The sequence below is a fragment of the Mytilus californianus genome, unplaced genomic scaffold (assembly GCF_021869535.1).
Source record: "Mytilus californianus isolate M0D057914Y unplaced genomic scaffold, xbMytCali1.0.p SCAF_26, whole genome shotgun sequence".
NCBI classification, from domain to species: domain Eukaryota; kingdom Metazoa; phylum Mollusca; class Bivalvia; order Mytilida; family Mytilidae; genus Mytilus; species Mytilus californianus.
In genome coordinates this window covers 4,368,940-4,387,455 of record NW_026262675.1, presented here as the reverse complement: position 1 = coordinate 4,387,455, position 18,516 = coordinate 4,368,940, and the positions used below count along the sequence as shown (strand labels likewise).

Genomic DNA, 18,516 nt, shown 5'->3' with positions numbered 1-18,516 from the left:
GAATATTTATTGTGTTAACATTTTTTATAAAAAAAAATGATATGGTCGCGTTGCTTTTCTAGGTGTAATTTACAGTTGTCAAGGGTGACCGTCAATCTCGCACAAAAATAACAGTAAAATTTATGCATTCAACAACAGGAAGAAAACAAATTCTCAACTACTTCTGAAGGAGGAATCAAATTTTATTTTGTCATTGCTACAACCAAGAATCCATAAGGTTTCAGGAAAAAAAATTATTATTTGTGGCATACTCCACCCAATCAAAATCTGCCATGTTTTTGTTTCTGAATACCATGTTATGCTCATTTTCGACTGGTCCCAAAAGAGCTAATGGTAGATTGTAACCTATAGAATCAAAAAAAGGGCCCAGAATCTAGCAAATTTTAGGCCAAATGAATATTTGTTATATCTAGTAATGGAAAAGTTGTAGGCAAAAGATGTCGATCACTTACAAGCGAAGAAAAAAGAAAAGTTCAACATGTACCCCAAATGACGGCAGAGGAAATGTGAAGCTGAGAGTTGTATTTTTTGCCAAATAAAACTTATTTATTTTCTTATTAAATATACAAAAGCAATAAGTCTGTGTGTTTTATCAATAGACTAGTGGATATGACTTTCACATAAAACACTAACATCAGCTGTCAGATAATTGGGGTAGATTCTACCCAAGAATTGAAAACTACAGGAAAAAATGACAATTTTCTTAATTTTGAAGTATTAAAAGTTTAATCTGAAACAACTTAATGCACTCAAAAACCATAACCTTACACCAAACAGATAAGACAGTGACCAGAGATGATGAATCAATTATCTTATCATATCTGTCACTGCAGCTGTAAGAATTAAAAATTTATATCTGTACTGCTATCTCTCTCTGTTTATGAGAATTTTTTATGAGAGTTCTGTTTGGTGCCTTTCTTTCAAATTAAAGATGCAAATTTTAACCAAATTTCCAATATAAAAGTAAAGACAGAATCCCAAACTTTCACAAACTTTTTCCTTAAACAGTTACATTCACGGATTACAAATAAATTCTACATATTAAAATGACCAAGTTCAGAAAGGGAAATAATTCAGGTTTTCCAACTGGAACTGTGCCTTACAATAGACAAAGAAAAACTGTAAAACCAAGTAAAAGTGACACAACACAAACAGTTTATAAAAGACTTACCAGAAAAATGACTTCTCTTGTGCAAATTATTCCATATAAGGATACCGATACTCAATCTATAAATGACACCAAACCTGCTGTTCTGTTGCGACCAAGGGATGCTGCTCCTAAAATTAAAAAAACAATGAAATCAGCAAAGAAAAATCAAAGGTAGGTTAAATGATAATTAAAGGAATAACATAAAATATCGAAATACCAGTTAATATGAACATAGGTATTATTTAACTCTATTTTAAATTATTTTTCTGAAAGCGGATTGAAAATGCCTATCAGTTCTTTAAATCTAGAAATTTCCCTTGAAATAATATTTTGTTGTTGTCGTTCCTTCTTGAATTAATAAAATATATGCTTAACTTAAAGAAAATATTGATACTTCAACCTGCTTAGCTTCATAATACCAAGAAATTCTATTTTATATTTGTGCCAAAAAAAAATTGTGATCAAAGGGAGGTAATTCACAAATATTTTTAAGTACATTTAGAAACTACTGTTACAGGTAGAAAAACACTCTCTTATGGCATTCTTTTCTATTAAATGTTAGGTCTGAAGATTCATCTAATAGAACAGTAAATGTGAGACTGAATGCAATAATGTGGAACTCTGTATTTGGAGAACACCAAAGACTTCATCCCAATTGTAATGGATTTTTACAGTGGAATATGGAAAGAGAAGAAAAGTTTGGATTTGTTAATCGTGAAGAGGCAATGTGTGACAAATGCACCTATCGATCGAGAAAGTTCAAACTCTATCAAGAAGTGCAAACCAAAAAACCAGGAAGGAAGGCAGCCAAGATAAATGTATCCGCCCAAGCAGCATTAAGTCAAACACCACTTGGATATACTGGTTTGAGGAAAATAGTACTTGGCTGTAACATGCCAGCTCCATCCACTTCAGGACTACAAAAGAGTGCAAATAAAGTGCTACCTGAAATAGTAAATATAAATAAGAAAGACATGAAAGCGCGACGCAAGCAGCTGATTGAAATTAATACACTCAGAGGAAGAAAAGATCCTGGTTCTGTAAGTCTACAGGCTGACGGTGCATACAACAATGCAATATATTCCGGCATTGGAAAAACCCCATTCCAGCCTGCTACACAAGTGGTGTATTCTGTTGCAGAAGCTGAAACAGAAGATAAAAGCATTATAGGAGTTGTTTGCAAAATAAACTTTGTTCAGTTCATCCAATCAGATCAGGTGAAAAGTGCACTTCTGCATGTAGTTCAAATTTAACATTCATGAAAAGCATAGGAGATGAGTACACATGGGCAAAAGAAGCTCTGCAAGATCTTGCAAGTGATGGTATTGAAGCTAAACATTTAACAACAGATCCAGATAGCTCTGCTTATAGAGCAGCAGATGACTTGTATCTTGAAAATACAACATCTACAGAGCCAGAACATTTTCTAGATACCAGGCATTTTTTAAATAATCACAGAAAAACATCAAGAATAATAAAGAATTGGGAGAAATAATGCCCGGCAGAACTAAAAAAGACCGTGAAAAGCTTTTGAACAATTTTGCTCTGGATTTAGCTGAGAGATGTCAGTCGGAGTTTACCCAGGCCATGGAAAAATATGGCGGTGACTTTGTCAAAGTGAAGAATAAAATCTCTTTCACCGTTGATGCCATACCTGCATGTTACACAGGCAATCATGAACTTTGCCATAGGCATTCCTTTGTTTGCAAGGGTGGAAAAAAGTTCTGGTTGTCCAACAGAGCTTTCTTACCGAACAGTTTTAAAATCAGAAAATTGGACTAAAACTTGAATGCCATAAGAAAGTGTGTGTTATATTGTCTCAGTCCGAGCGCTTTAAAAAAGACGAGATTGAACCTAAATACTCAAAAAGTCGAGGGATTTAACAGATCACTGCGTAGATCACTACCAAAAAATGTTACCTATACAAAAAACTTTGAAGGTCGTGTCCATTCAGCTATTCATAGTGTAAATCTTGGTCCTGGTGAGTCTCTCCTAGTGATCTGTAAGCAACTTGGGGCAGAAATCAGTCCTGGGTCTGCTGCTGAAAAAGAACTTAAAGCTATACAAAAAACAGACAGAATGCAGAAAGCTTATAAAAAATCAATAAAATATAAAAAGGAGAGGTCTGATACCAGGAAACATTTGTATAAAATTTATGAAAAACATCAGGAAGAAAAGTGTTACGAGAAAAACAAGCTTTAATATGAGGCCAGTGAAACGTACAAAAACGCAAGCCGAGGACCATCCCTATGCCAAAAAACAACGAGTTGCAGTGACAAAAAAGTGTTAATTTGTAAATAAAGCATACTTTCATATAAGACAATGTGGTTCATGACATTTTGCACATAAATTTTGCCCTTTACAATGAATACGTTCCTGGTTTGTAGCATGGGACTCAAGTTTAATATGCTCTGAATTGACACAGGTCTTATTATGGCACAAGTGACTACATTCTATGCGGTTGTTGTTTTCATCAAGTCTTGGCATATCATTGTGGCTTATTCTTTCCTTAATCATATATGCTAGTCTGTGTGCTCTTTCTTTTTTTGCACCCTCCCTTGGCCAGTTTACATTCATGACACCGTATCCTAATTTATCAACATAGCCGTCCCATGCTACACAACCATGAATATTGCCCATTTGTTTTGATTTTTTTAGAAATCTCTCCTCTAAATCTTTATGAAAGTCCTCCATGATGCTGACACAATCACAAAAACGTTTTAAAAGAAGTCTGATTCAGCAACTTGCTTTTCCAAAATGAAAGTAAGGTAAATTTCATCCCAATATAGAATGTAAAAAACAATTGATTTTTCCATTGCCGACAATAGTAATGTTTCTTGCTGTACTGATTTTATTGAGTTGATTTTTATTATAAAACCTTTTTTAAAATAAAGAATATTTATTGTGTTAACATTTTTTATAAAAAAAATGATATGGTCGCGTTGCTTTTCTAGGTGTAATTTACAGTTTTCAAGGGTGACCGTCAATCTCACACAAAAATAACAGTAAAATTTATGCATTCAACAACAGGAAGAAAACAAATTCTCAACTACTTCTGAAGGAGGAATCAAATTTTATTTTGTCATTGCTACAACCAAGAATCCATAATGTTTCAGGAAAAAAAATTATTATTTGTGGCATACTCCACCCAATCAAAATCTGCCATGTTTTTGTTTCTGAATACCATGTTATGCTCATTTTCGACTGGTCCCAAAAGAGCTAATGGTAGATTGTAACCTATAGAATCAAAAAAAGGGCCCAGAATCTAGCAAATTTTAGGCCAAATGAATATTTGTTATATCTAGTAATGGAAAAGTTGTAGGCAAAAGATGTTGATCACTTACAAGCGAAGAAAAAAGAAAAGTTCAACATGTACCCCAAATGACGGCAGAGGAAATGTGAAGCTGAGAGTTGATTTTTTTGCCAAATAAAACTTATTTATTTTCTTATCAAATATACAAAAGCAATAAGTCTGTGTGTTTTATCAATAGACTAGTGGATATGACTTTCACATAAAACACTAACATCAGCTGTCAGATAATTGGGGTAGATTCTACCCAAGAATTGAAAACTACAGGAAAAAATGACAATTTTCTTAATTTTGAAGTATTAAAAGTTTAATCTGAAACAACTTAATGCACTAAAAAACCATAACCTTACACCAAACAGATAAGACAGTGACCAGAGATGATGAATCAATTATCTTATCATATCTGTCACTGCAGCTGTAAGAATTAAAAATTTATATCTGTACTGCTATCTCTCTCTGTTTATGAGAATTTTTTATGAGAGTTCTGTTTGGTGCCTTTCTTTCAAATTAAAGATGCAAATTTTAACCAAATTTCCAATATAAAAGTAAAGACAGAATCCCAAACTTTCACAAACTTTTTCCTTAAACAGTTACATTCACGGATTACAAATAAATTCTACATATTAAAATGACCAAGTTCAGAAAGGGAAATAATTCAGGTTTTCCAACTGGAACTGTGCCTTACAATAGACAAAGAAAAACTGTAAAACCAAGTAAAAGTGACACAACACAAACAGTTTATAAAAAACTTACCAGAAAAATGACTTCTCTTGTGCAAAATATTCCATATAAGGAAACCGATACTCAATCTATAAATGACACCAAACCTGCTGTTCTGTTGCGACCAAGGGATGCTGCTCCTAAAATTAAAAAAACAATGAAATCAGCAAAGAAAAATCAAAGGTAGGTTAAATGATAATTAAAGGAATAACATAAAATATCGAAATACCAGTTAATATGAACATAGGTATTATTTAACTCTATTTTAAATTATTTTTCTGAAAGCGGATTGAAAATGCCTATCAGTTCTTTAAATCTAGAAATTTCCCTTGAAATAATATTTTGTTGTTGTCGTACCTTCTTGAATTAATAAAATATATGCTTAACTTAAAGAAAATATTGATACTTCAACCTGCTTAGCTTCATAATACCAAGAAATTCTATTTTATATTTGTGCCAAAAAAAAATTGTGATCAAAGGGAGGTAATTCACAAATATTTTTAAGTACATTTAGAAACTACTGTTACAGGTAGAAAAACACTACTCTCTTATGGCATTCTTTTCTATTAAATGTTAGGTCTGAAGATTCATCTAATAGAACAGTAAATGTGAGACTGAATGCAATAATGTGGAACTCTGTATTTGGAGAACACCAAAGACTTCATCCCAATTGTAATGGATTTTTACAGTGGAATATGGAAAGAGAAGAAAAGTTTGGATTTGTTAATCGTGAAGAGGCAATGTGTGACAAATGCACCTATCGATCGAGAAAGTTCAAACTCTATCAAGAAGTGCAAACCAAAAAACCAGGAAGGAAGGCAGCCAAGATAAATGTATCCGCCCAAGCAGCATTAAGTCAAACACCACTTGGATATACTGGTTTGAGGAAAATAGTACTTGGCTGTAACATACCAGCTCCATCCACTTCAGGACTACAAAAGAGGGCAAATAAAGTGCTACCTGAAATAGTAAATATAAATAAGAAAGACATGAAAGCGCGACGCAAGCAGCTGATTGAAATTAATACACTCAGAGGAAGAAAAGATCCTGGTTCTGTAAGTCTACAGGCTGACGGTGCATACAACAATGCAATATATTCCGGCATTGGAAAAACCCCATTCCAGCCTGCTACACAAGTGGTGTATTCTGTTGCAGAAGCTGAAACAGAAGATAAAAGCATTATAGGAGTTGTTTGCAAAAATAAACTTTGTTCAGTTCATCCAATCAGATCAGGTGAAAAGTGCACTTCTGCATGTAGTTCAAATTTAACATTCATGAAAAGCATAGGAGATGAGTACACATGGGCAAAAGAAGCTCTGCAAGATCTTGCAAGTGATGGTATTGAAGCTAAACATTTAACAACAGATCCAGATAGCTCTGCTTATAGAGCAGCAGATGACTTGTATCTTGAAAATACAACATCTACAGAGCCAGAACATTTTCTAGATACCAGGCATTTTTTAAATAATCACAGAAAAACATCAAGAATAATAAAGAATTGGGAGAAATAATGCCCGGCAGAACTAAAAAAGACCGTGAAAAGCTTTTGAACAATTTCGCTCTGGATTTAGCTGAGAGATGTCAGTCGGAGTTTACCCAGGCCATGGAAAAATATGGCGGTGACTTTGTCAAAGTGAAGAATAAAATCTCTTTCACCGTTGATGCCATACCTGCATGTTACACAGGCAATCATGAACTTTGCCATAGGCATTCCTTTGTTTGCAAGGGTGGAAAAAAGTTCTGGTTGTCCAACAGAGCTTTCTTACCGAACAGTTTTAAAATCAGAAAGTTGGACTAAAACTTGAATGCCATAAGAAAGTGTGTGTTATATTGTCTCAGTCCGAGCGCTTTAAAAAAGACGAGATTGAACCTAAATACTCAAAAAGTCGAGGGATTTAACAGATCACTGCGTAGATCACTACCAAAATATGTTACATATACAAAAAACTTTGAAGGTCGTGTCCATTCAGCTATTCATAGTGTAAATCTTGGTCCTGGTGAGTCTCTCCTAGTGATCTGTAAGCAACTTGGGGCAGAAATCAGTCCTGGGTCTGCTGCTGAAAAAGAACTTAAAGCTATACAAAAAACAGACAGAATGCAGAAAGCTTATAAAAAATCAATAAAATATAAAAAGGAGAGGTCTGATACCAGGAAACATTTGTATAAAATTTATGAAAAACATCAGGAAGAAAAGTGTTACGAGAAAAACAAGCTTATGCGGCCAGTGAAACGTACAAAAACGCAAGCCGAGGACCATCCCTATGCCAAAAAACAACGAGTTGCAGTGACAAAAAAGTGTTAATTTGTAAATAAAGCATACTTTCATATAAGACAATGTGGTTCATGACATTTTGCACATAAATTTTGCCCTTTACAATGAATACGTTCCTGGTTTGTAGCATTGGACTCAAGTTTAATATGCTCTGAATTGACACAGGTCTTATTATGGCACAAGTGACTACATTCTATGCGGTTGTTGTTTTCATCAAGTCTTGGCATATCATTGTGGCTTATTCTTTCCTTAATCATATATGCTAGTCTGTGTGCTCTTTCTTTTTTTGCACTCTCCCTTGGCCAGTTTACATTCATGACACCGTATCCTAATTTATCAACATAGCCGTCCCATGCTACACAACCATGAATATTGCCCATTTTTTTTGTTTTTTTTAGAAATCTCTCCTCTAAATCTTTATGAAAGTCCTCCATGATGCTGACACAATCACAAACACGTTTTAAAAGAAGTCTGATTCAGCAACTTGCTTTTCCAAAATGAAAGTGAAAGTAAATTTCATCCCAATATAGAATCAAAAAAAGGGCCCAGAATCTAGCAAATTTTAGGCCAAATGAATATTTGTTATATCTAGTAATGGAAAAGTTGTAGGCAAAAGATGTCGATCACTTACAAGCGAAGAAAAAAGAAAAGTTCAACATGTACCCCAAATGACGGCAGAGGAAATGTGAAGCTGAGAGTTGATTTTTTTGCCAAATAAAACTTATTTATTTTCTTATTAAATATACAAAAGCAATAAGTCTGTGTGTTTTATCAATAGACTAGTGGATATGACTTTCACATAAAACACTAACATCAGCTGTCAGATAATTGGGGTAGATTCTACCCAAGAATTGAAAACTACAGGAAAAAATGACAATTTTCTTAATTTTGAAGTATTAAAAGTTTAATCTGAAACAACTTAATGCACTAAAAAACCATAACCTTACACCAAACAGATAAGACAGTGACCAGAGATGATGAATCAATTATCTTATCATATCTGTCACTGCAGCTGTAAGAATTAAAAATTTATATCTGTACTGCTATCTCTCTCTGTTTATGAGAATTTTTTATGAGAGTTCTGTTTGGTGCCTTTCTTTCAAATTAAAGATGCAAATTTTAACCAAATTTCCAATATAAAAGTAAAGACAGAATCCCAAACTTTCACAAACTTTTTCCGTAAACAGTTACATTCACGGATTACAAATAAATTCTACATATTAAAATGACCAAGTTCAGAAAGGGAAATAATTCAGGTTTTCCAACTGGAACTGTGCCTTACAATAGACAAAGAAAAACTGTAAAACCAAGTAAAAGTGACACAACACAAACAGTTTATAAAAGACTTACCAGAAAAATGACTTCTCTTGTGCAAAATATTCCATATAAGGAAACCGATACTCAATCTATAAATGACACCAAACCTGCTGTTCTGTTGCGACCAAGGGATGCTGCTCCTAAAATTAAAAAAACAATGAAATCAGCAAAGAAAAATCAAAGGTAGGTTAAATGATAATTAAAGGAATAACATAAAATATCGAAATACCAGTTAATATGAACATAGGTATTATTTAACTCTATTTTAAATTATTTTTCTGAAAGCGGATTGAAAATGCCTATCAGTTCTTTAAATCTAGAAATTTCCCTTGAAATAATATTTTGTTGTTGTCGTACCTTCTTGAATTAATAAAATATATGCTTAACTTAAAGAAAATATTGATACTTCAACCTGCTTAGCTTCATAATACCAAGAAATTCTATTTTATATTTGTGCCAAAAAAAAATTGTGATCAAAGGGAGGTAATTCACAAATATTTTTAAGTACATTTAGAAACTACTGTTACAGGTAGAAAAACACTCTCTTATGGCATTCTTTTCTATTAAATGTTAGGTCTGAAGATTCATCTAATAGAACAGTAAATGTGAGACTGAATGCAATAATGTGGAACTCTGTATTTGGAGAACACCAAAGACTTCATCCCAATTGTAATGGATTTTTACAGTGGAATATGGAAAGAGAAAAAAAAGTTTGGATTTGTTAATCGTGAAGAGGCAATGTGTGACAAATGCACCTATCGATCGAGAAAGTTCAAACTCTATGAAGAAGTGCAAACCAAAAAACCAGGAAGGAAGGCAGCCAAGATAAATGTATCCGCCCAAGCAGCATTAAGTCAAACACCACTTGGATATACTGGTTTGAGGAAAATAGTACTTGGCTGTAACATGCCAGCTCCATCCACTTCAGGACTACAAAAGAGGGCAAATAAAGTGCTACCTGAAATAGTAAATATAAATAAGAAAGACATGAAAGCGCGACGCAAGCAGCTGATTGAAATTAATACACTCAGAGGAAGAAACGATCCTGGTTCTGTAAGTCTACAGGCTGACGGTGCATACAACAATGCAATATATTCCGGCATTGGAAAAACCCCATTCCAGCCTGCTACACAAGTGGTGTATTCTGTTGCAGAAGCTGAAACAGAAGATAAAAGCATTATAGGAGTTGTTTGCAAAAATAAACTTTGTTCAGTTCATCCAATCAGATCAGGTGAAAAGTGCACTTCTGCATGTAGTTCAAATTTAACATTCATGAAAAGCATAGGAGATGAGTACACATGGGCAAAAGAAGCTCTGCAAGATCTTGCAAGTGATGGTATTGAAGCTAAACATTTAACAACAGATCCAGATAGCTCTGCTTATAGAGCAGCAGATGACTTGTATCTTGAAAATACAACATCTACAGAGCCAGAACATTTTCTAGATACCAGGCATTTTTTAAATAATCACAGAAAAACATCAAGAATAATAAAGAATTGGGAGAAATAATGCCCGGCAGAACTAAAAAAGACCGTGAAAAGCTTTTGAACAATTTCGCTCTGGATTTAGCTGAGAGATGTCAGTCGGAGTTTACCCAGGCCATGGAAAAATATGGCGGTGACTTTGTCAAAGTGAAGAATAAAATCTCTTTCACCGTTGATGCCATACCTGCATGTTACACAGGCAATCATGAACTTTGCCATAGGCATTCCTTTGTTTGCAAGGGTGGAAAAAAGTTCTGGTTGTCCAACAGAGCTTTCTTACCGAACAGTTTTAAAATCAGAAAATTGGACTAAAACTTGAATGCCATAAGAAAGTGTGTGTTATATTGTCTCAGTCCGAGCGCTTTAAAAAAGACGAGATTGAACCTAAATACTCAAAAAGTCGAGGGATTTAACAGATCACTGCGTAGATCACTACCAAAAAATGTTACCTATACAAAAAACTTTGAAGGTCGTGTCCATTCAGCTATTCATAGTGTAAATCTTGGTCCTGGTGAGTCTCTCCTAGTGATCTGTAAGCAACTTGGGGCAGAAATCAGTCCTGGGTCTGCTGCTGAAAAAGAACTTAAAGCTATACAAAAAACAGACAGAATGCAGAAAGCTTATAAAAAATCAATAAAATATAAAAAGGAGAGGTCTGATACCAGGAAACATTTGTATAAAATTTATGAAAAACATCAGGAAGAAAAGTGTTACGAGAAAAACAAGCTTATGCGGCCAGTGAAACGTACAAAAACGCAAGCCGAGGACCATCCCTATGCCAAAAAACAACGAGTTGCAGTGACAAAAAAGTGTTAATTTGTAAATAAAGCATACTTTCATATAAGACAATGTGGTTCATGACATTTTGCACATAAATTTTGCCCTTTACAATGAATACGTTCCTGGTTTGTAGCATGGGACTCAAGTTTAATATGCTCTGAATTGACACAGGTCTTATTATGGCACAAGTGACTACATTCTATGCGGTTGTTGTTTTCATCAAGTCTTGGCATATCATTGTGGCTTATTCTTTCCTTAATCATATATGCTAGTCTGTGTGCTCTTTCTTTTTTTGCACCCTCCCTTGGCCAGTTTACATTCATGACACCGTATCCTAATTTATCAACATAGCCGTCCCATGCTACACAACCATGAATATTGCCCATTTTTTTTGGTTTTTTTAGAAATCTCTCCTCTAAATCTTTATGAAAGTCCTCCATGATGCTGACACAATCACAAAAACGTTTTAAAAGAAGTCTGATTCAGCAACTTGCTTTTCCAAAATGAAAGTGAAAGTAAATTTCATCCCAATATAGAATCAAAAAAAGGGCCCAGAATCTAGCAAATTTTAGGCCAAATGAATATTTGTTATATCTAGTAATGGAAAAGTTGTAGACAAAAGATGTCGATCACTTACAAGCGAAGAAAAAAGAAAAGTTCAACATGTACCCCAAATGACGGCAGAGTAACTGTGAAGCTGAGAGTTGATTTTTTTGCCAAATAAAACTTATTTATTTTCTTATTAAATATACAAAAGCAATAAGTCTGTGTGTTTTATCAATAGACTAGTGGATATGACTTTCACATAAAACACTAACATCAGCTGTCAGATAATTGGGGTAGATTCTACCCAAGAATTGAAAACTACAGGAAAAAATGACAATTTTCTTAATTTTGAAGTATTAAAAGTTTAATCTGAAACAACTTAATGCACTAAAAAACCATAACCTTACACCAAACAGATAAGACAGTGACCAGAGATGATGAATCAATTATCTTATCATATCTGTCACTGCAGCTGTAAGAATTAAAAATTTATATCTGTACTGCTATCTCTCTCTGTTTATGAGAATTTTTTATGAGAGTTCTGTTTGGTGCCTTTCTTTCAAATTAAAGATGCAAATTTTAACCAAATTTCCAATATAAAAGTAAAGACAGAATCCCAAACTTTCACAAACTTTTTCCTTAAACAGTTACATTCACGGATTACAAATAAATTCTACATATTAAAATGACCAAGTTCAGAAAGGGAAATAATTCAGGTTTTCCAACTGGAACTGTGCCTTACAATAGACAAAGAAAAACTGTAAAACCAAGTAAAAGTGACACAACACAAACAGTTTATAAAAGACTTACCAGAAAAATGACTTCTCTTGTGCAAAATATTCCATATAAGGATACCGATACTCAATCTATAAATGACACCAAACCTGCTGTTCTGTTGCGACCAAGGGATGCTGCTCCTAAAATTAAAAAAACAATGAAATCAGCAAAGAAAAATCAAAGGTAGGTTAAATGATAATTAAAGGAATAACATAAAATATCGAAATACCAGTTAATATGAACATAGGTATTATTTAACTCTATTTTAAATTATTTTTCTGAAAGCGGATTGAAAATGCCTATCAGTTCTTTAAATCTAGAAATTTCCCTTGAAATAATATTTTGTTGTTGTCGTACCTTCTTGAATTAATAACATGTATGCTTAACTTAAAGAAAATATTGATACTTCAACCTGCTTAGCTTCATAATACCAAGAAATTCTATTTTATATTTGTGCCAAAAAAAAAATTGTGATCAAAGGGAGGTAATTCACAAATATTTTTAAGTACATTTAGAAACTACTGTTACAGGTAGAAAAACACTCTCTTATGGCATTCTTTTCTATTAAATGTTAGGTCTGAAGATTCATCTAATAGAACAGTAAATGTGAGACTGAATGCAATAATGTGGAACTCTGTATTTGGAGAACACCAAAGACTTCATCCCAATTGTAATGGATTTTTACAGTGGAATATGGAAAGAGAAAAAAAGTTTGGATTTGTTAATCGTGAAGAGGCAATGTGTGACAAATGCACCTATCGATCGAGAAAGTTCAAACTCTATGAAGAAGTGCAAACCAAAAAACCAGGAAGGAAGGCAGCCAAGATAAATGTATCCGCCCAAGCAGCATTAAGTCAAACACCACTTGGATATACTGGTTTGAGGAAAATAGTACTTGGCTGTAACATACCAGCTCCATCCACTTCAGGACTACAAAAGAGGGCAAATAAAGTGCTACCTGAAATAGTAAATATAAATAAGAAAGACATGAAAGCGCGACGCAAGCAGCTGATTGAAATTAATACACTCAGAGGAAGAAAAGATCCTGGTTCTGTAAGTCTACAGGCTGACGGTGCATACAACAATGCAATATATTCCGGCATTGGAAAAACCCCATTCCAGCCTGCTACACAAGTGGTGTATTCTGTTGCAGAAGCTGAAACAGAAGATAAAAGCATTATAGGAGTTGTTTGCAAAAATAAACTTTGTTCAGTTCATCCAATCAGATCAGGTGAAAAGTGCACTTCTGCATGTAGTTCAAATTTAACATTCATGAAAAGCATAGGAGATGAGTACACATGGGCAAAAGAAGCTCTGCAAGATCTTGCAAGTGATGGTATTGAAGCTAAACATTTAACAACAGATCCAGATAGCTCTGCTTATAGAGCAGCAGATGACTTGTATCTTGAAAATACAACATCTACAGAGCCAGAACATTTTCTAGATACCAGGCATTTTTTAAATAATCACAGAAAAACATCAAGAATAATAAAGAATTGGGAGAAATAATGCCCGGCAGAACTAAAAAAGACCGTGAAAAGCTTTTGAACAATTTCGCTCTGGATTTAGCTGAGAGATGTCCGTCGGAGTTTACCCAGGCCATGGAAAAATATGGCGGTGACTTTGTCAAAGTGAAGAATAAAATCTCTTTCACCGTTGATGCCATACCTGCATGTTACACAGGCAATCATGAACTTTGCCATAGGCATTCCTTTGTTTGCAAGGGTGGAAAAAAGTTCTGGTTGTCCAACAGAGCTTTCTTACCGAACAGTTTTAAAATCAGAAAATTGGACTAAAACTTGAATGCCATAAGAAAGTGTGTGTTATATTGTCTCAGTCCGAGCGCTTTAAAAAAGACGAGATTGAACCTAAATACTCAAAAAGTCGAGGGATTTAACAGATCACTGCGTAGATCACTACCAAAAAATGTTACCTATACAAAAAACTTTGAAGGTCGTGTCCATTCAGCTATTCATAGTGTAAATCTTGGTCCTGGTGAGTCTCTCCTAGTGATCTGTAAGCAACTTGGGGCAGAAATCAGTCCTGGGTCTGCTGCTGAAAAAGAACTTAAAGCTATACAAAAAACAGACAGAATGCAGAAAGCTTATAAAAAATCAATAAAATATAAAAAGGAGAGGTCTGATACCAGGAAACATTTGTATAAAATTTATGAAAAACATCAGGAAGAAAAGTGTTACGAGAAAAACAAGCTTATGCGGCCAGTGAAACGTACAAAAACGCAAGCCGAGGACCATCCCTATGCCAAAAAACAACGAGTTGCAGTGACAAAAAAGTGTTAATTTGTAAATAAAGCATACTTTCATATAAGACAATGTGGTTCATGACATTTTGCACATAAATTTTGCCCTTTACAATGAATACGTTCCTGGTTTGTAGCATGGGACTCAAGTTTAATATGCTCTGAATTGACACAGGTCTTATTATGGCACAAGTGACTACATTCTATGCGGTTGTTGTTTTCATCAAGTCTTGGCATATCATTGTGGCTTATTCTTTCCTTAATCATATATGCTAGTCTGTGTGCTCTTTCTTTTTTTGCACCCTCCCTTGGCCAGTTTACATTCATGACACCGTATCCTAATTTATCAACATAGCCGTCCCATGCTACACAACCATGAATATTGCCCATTTTTTTTGGTTTTTTTAGAAATCTCTCCTCTAAATCTTTATGAAAGTCCTCCATGATGCTGACACAATCACAAAAACGTTTTAAAAGAAGTCTGATTCAGCAACTTGCTTTTCCAAAATGAAAGTGAAAGTAAATTTCATCCCAATATAGAATCAAAAAAAGGGCCCAGAATCTAGCAAATTTTAGGCCAAATGAATATTTGTTATATCTAGTAATGGAAAAGTTGTAGACAAAAGATGTCGATCACTTACAAGCGAAGAAAAAAGAAAAGTTCAACATGTACCCCAAATGACGGCAGAGGAAATGTGAAGCTGAGAGTTGATTTTTTTGCCAAATAAAACTTATTTATTTTCTTATTAAATATACAAAAGCAATAAGTCTGTGTGTTTTATCAATAGACTAGTGGATATGACTTTCACATAAAACACTAACATCAGCTGTCAGATAATTGGGGTAGATTCTACCCAAGAATTGAAAACTACAGGAAAAAATGACAATTTTCTTAATTTTGAAGTATTAAAAGTTTAATCTGAAACAACTTAATGCACTAAAAAACCATAACCTTACACCAAACAGATAAGACAGTGACCAGAGATGATGAATCAATTATCTTATCATATCTGTCACTGCAGCTGTAAGAATTAAAAATTTATATCTGTACTGCTATCTCTCTCTGTTTATGAGAATTTTTTATGAGAGTTCTGTTTGGTGCCTTTCTTTCAAATTAAAGATGCAAATTTTAACCAAATTTCCAATATAAAAGTAAAGACAGAATCCCAAACTTTCACAAACTTTTTCCTTAAACAGTTACATTCACGGATTACAAATAAATTCTACATATTAAAATGACCAAGTTCAGAAAGGGAAATAATTCAGGTTTTCCAACTGGAACTGTGCCTTACAATAGACAAAGAAAAACTGTAAAACCAAGTAAAAGTGACACAACACAAACAGTTTATAAAAGACTTACCAGAAAAATGACTTCTCTTGTGCAAAATATTCCATATAAGGATACCGATACTCAATCTATAAATGACACCAAACCTGCTGTTCTGTTGCGACCAAGGGATGCTGCTCCTAAAATTAAAAAAACAATGAAATCAGCAAAGAAAAATCAAAGGTAGGTTAAATGATAATTAAAGGAATAACATAAAATATCGAAATACCAGTTAATATGAACATAGGTATTATTTAACTCTATTTTAAATTATTTTTCTGAAAGCGGATTGAAAATGCCTATCAGTTCTTTAAATCTAGAAATTTCCCTTGAAATAATATTTTGTTGTTGTCGTACCTTCTTGAATTAATAAAATATATGCTTAACTTAAAGAAAATATTGATACTTCAACCTGCTTAGCTTCATAATACCAAGAAATTCTATTTTATGTTTGTGCCAAAAAAAAATTGTGATCAAAGGGAGGTAATTCACAAATATTTTTAAGTACATTTAGAAACTACTGTTACAGGTAGAAAAAACACTCTCTTATGGCATTCTTTTCTATTAAATGTTAGGTCTGAAGATTCATCTAATAGAACAGTAAATGTGAGACTGAATGCAATAATGTGGAACTCTGTATTTGGAGAACACCAAAGACTTCATCCCAATTGTAATGGATTTTTACAGTGGAATATGGAAAGAGAAAAAAAGTTTGGATTTGTTAATCGTGAAGAGGCAATGTGTGACAAATGCACCTATCGATCGAGAAAGTTCAAACTCTATGAAGAAGTGCAAACCAAAAAACCAGGAAGGAAGGCAGCCAAGATAAATGTATCCGCCCAAGCAGCATTAAGTCAAACACCACTTGGATATACTGGTTTGAGGAAAATAGTACTTGGCTGTAACATACCAGCTCCATCCACTTCAGGACTACAAAAGAGGGCAAATAAAGTGCTACCTGAAATAGTAAATATAAATAAGAAAGACATGAAAGCGCGACGCAAGCAGCTGATTGAAATTAATACACTCAGAGGAAGAAAAGATCCTGGTTCTGTAAGTCTACAGGCTGACGGTGCATACAACAATGCAATATATTCCGGCATTGGAAAAACCCCATTCCAGCCTGCTACACAAGTGGTGTATTCTGTTGCAGAAGCTGAAACAGAAGATAAAAGCATTATAGGAGTTGTTTGCAAAAATAAACTTTGTTCAGTTCATCCAATCAGATCAGGTGAAAAGTGCACTTCTGCATGTAGTTCAAATTTAACATTCATGAAAAGCATAGGAGATGAGTACACATGGGCAAAAGAAGCTCTGCAAGATCTTGCAAGTGATGGTATTGAAGCTAAACATTTAACAACAGATCCAGATAGCTCTGCTTATAGAGCAGCAGATGACTTGTATCTTGAAAATACAACATCTACAGAGCCAGAACATTTTCTAGATACCAGGCATCTTTTAAATAATCACAGAAAAACATCAAGAATAATAAAGAATTGGGAGAAATAATGCCCGGCAGAACTAAAAAAGACCGTGAAAAGCTTTTGAACAATTTCGCTCTGGATTTAGCTGAGAGATGTCAGTCGGAGTTTACCCAGGCCATGGAAAAATATGGCGGTGACTTTGTCAAAGTGAAGAATAAAATCTCTTTCACCGTTGATGCCATACCTGCATGTTACACAGGCAATCATGAACTTTGCCATAGGCATTCCTTTGTTTGCAAGGGTGGAAAAAAGTTCTGGTTGTCCAACAGAGCTTTCTTACCGAACAGTTTTAAAATCAGAAAATTGGACTAAAACTTGAATGCCATAAGAAAGTGTGTGTTATATTGTCTCAGTCCGAGCGCTTTAAAAAAGACGAGATTGAACCTAAATACTCAAAAAGTCGAGGGATTTAACAGATCACTGCGTAGATCACTACCAAAAAATGTTACCTATACAAAAAACTTTGAAGGTCGTGTCCATTCAGCTATTCATAGTGTAAATCTTGGTCCTGGTGAGTCTCTCCTAGTGATCTGTAAGCAACTTGGGGCAGAAATCAGTCCTGGGTCTGCTGCTGAAAAAGAACTTAAAGCTATACAAAAAACAGACAGAATGCAGAAAGCTTATAAAAAATCAATAAAATATAAAAAGGAGAGGTCTGATACCAGGAAACATTTGTATAAAATTTATGAAAAACATCAGGAAGAAAAGTGTTACGAGAAAAACAAGCTTATGCGGCCAGTGAAACGTACAAAAACGCAAGCCGAGGACCATCCCTATGCCAAAAAACAACGAGTTGCAGTGACAAAAAAGTGTTAATTTGTAAATAAAGCATACTTTCATATAAGACAATGTGGTTCATGACATTTTGCACAAAAATTTTGCCCTTTACAATGAATACGTTCCTGGTTTGTAGCATGGGACTCAAGTTTAATATGCTCTGAATTGACACAGGTCTTATTATGGCACAAGTGACTACATTCTATGCGGTTGTTGTTTTCATCAAGTCTTGGCATATCATTGTGGCTTATTCTTTCCTTAATCATATATGCTAGTCTGTGTGCTCTTTCTTTTTTTGCACCCTCCCTTGGC

At 34.2% G+C, this 18,516-nt stretch overlaps 1 long non-coding RNA gene across 5 annotated transcripts in view; it reads right to left on the bottom strand.

Moving 5' to 3' along the window:
* Positions 1–18,282, bottom strand: part of LOC127732744 (uncharacterized) — a 34,107-nt gene extending 15,825 nt beyond the window's left edge. For 3 of the 5 annotated variants that reach the window (XR_007996416.1, XR_007996417.1, XR_007996419.1), the window contains exons 1-4: positions 17,877–18,282; positions 15,977–16,083; positions 14,290–14,411; positions 12,390–12,496 (exon numbers count right to left, since the gene is read on the bottom strand). This is a non-coding gene — a long non-coding RNA (uncharacterized LOC127732744). Of the gene's footprint in view, positions 1–2,847; positions 3,192–10,480; positions 10,825–12,389; positions 12,497–14,289; positions 14,412–15,976; positions 16,084–17,876 lie in introns of those variants that run through there. The other 2 variants (XR_007996418.1, XR_007996420.1) reach the window with 2 other exon arrangements.
* Positions 18,283–18,516: the final 234 nt, after the last annotated feature.